Genomic DNA, 1,368 nt, shown 5'->3' with positions numbered 1-1,368 from the left:
ATATATACAAGTATATAAATATGTGTATATAAACATATATACGCAAGGGGAAATAACCGTCAATAAACCACATCTTTTAGTTAATTCCAAAGATAAACTGAATAAATTTTGTGATTGTAAGGTTAAAGAAAAATGCAAATTTAATAATTATTGCAAACGTAAGAATCTGGTTTACCAAGCTATCGTAGAAGCTGAAGGTAAAAATCACTTCTATACTGGATCAGCAGAATGTTTTGTGAAAACTAGAATTGACAATCATGAGGGTTCTTTTAGAAATCGCCTCAAACGCAATGACACAAGCCTTAGCAAATTCATTTGGCGATTAAAGGTTAGCAATATTAGTTTTAAGATTAGATGAAAAATTTTAAGTTTTACAAAATCTTATCGGCTGCCAGATAGAACTTGTTCCCTCTGTGCAAATGTATGTTACAATATTCTATTTTCTAAACACCAATTATTGAATGAGAGGACTGAAAAAGTTTCGGCCTGTTCACATGCACCTAAATATCTATTTTCCAAACATCATTAAAGATTCACTAATTATTATTATTGATAAATAATAAATTAGATATGTTTTCTAAGAATCATTAAATATTTCTTTATTAATATCAAATAGAAGACTAGATATATTGGTCAATATCTGGTTTAGATATGTCCTCTAAGAATCATTAAATAATTCTTTAATATCATTATTAAATAGAAGACTAGATTTATCTATAAATATATGAGTAGGTAAATACATTACTGTATTATAAATATCATGATGCAATGTATTTAATTTTTAGAAATATATACATATAATACCTATATATATACGAAATGGGTGTTTCTACACACACACACACACACATACACACACACACACACACACACACACACACACATATATATATATATATATATAATCATTCCTTTATTATTATTTCAATTGATAGAAATAAAGGATATTTTACCTTAATATACATTTAATATATACATGTAAAATTAATTCATTTTATTTAATTATATCGAGTTGTATTATATATACACATAATGCACACGCATACATACATACATACATACATACATTAGTCTAATAAAGGAGCATAAAAGCCCTCGACAGAAAAAAGGAGGCTCCCACGCGGATAGGAAAGCCTTCTTTTTTCCGTCGAAGGCTTTTATGCTCCTATATTTGATTTTTTTTTCCTCAGCCATTGCGCGGTGATCGCCATAAGCTTTAAGTTTCTATAAAAATACTATTATTATTATTTACAGGACTGTAAATTACGGCGCCGTAATAAAAAGCCATTCGCACCGAAAGCATATATATATATATATATATATATATATATATATGTATATGTATATGTATGCAGGAAAGTTCTATAA

General features: G+C 27.6%; 1 long non-coding RNA gene across 1 annotated transcript in view; it reads left to right on the top strand.

Annotated features, from left to right (window-relative positions):
• Positions 1-1,368, top strand: part of LOC128247103 (uncharacterized) — a 20,331-nt gene that overhangs the window by 17,288 nt on the left and 1,675 nt on the right. The gene's annotated exons all lie outside the window — the stretch shown is intronic.

The sequence above is a fragment of the Octopus bimaculoides genome, chromosome 2 (genome assembly GCF_001194135.2).
Source record: "Octopus bimaculoides isolate UCB-OBI-ISO-001 chromosome 2, ASM119413v2, whole genome shotgun sequence".
Lineage (NCBI taxonomy): Eukaryota > Metazoa > Mollusca > Cephalopoda > Octopoda > Octopodidae > Octopus > Octopus bimaculoides.
The sequence above is the reverse complement of the archived record's forward strand: the minus strand, read 5'-3'. Positions and strand labels throughout refer to the sequence as shown.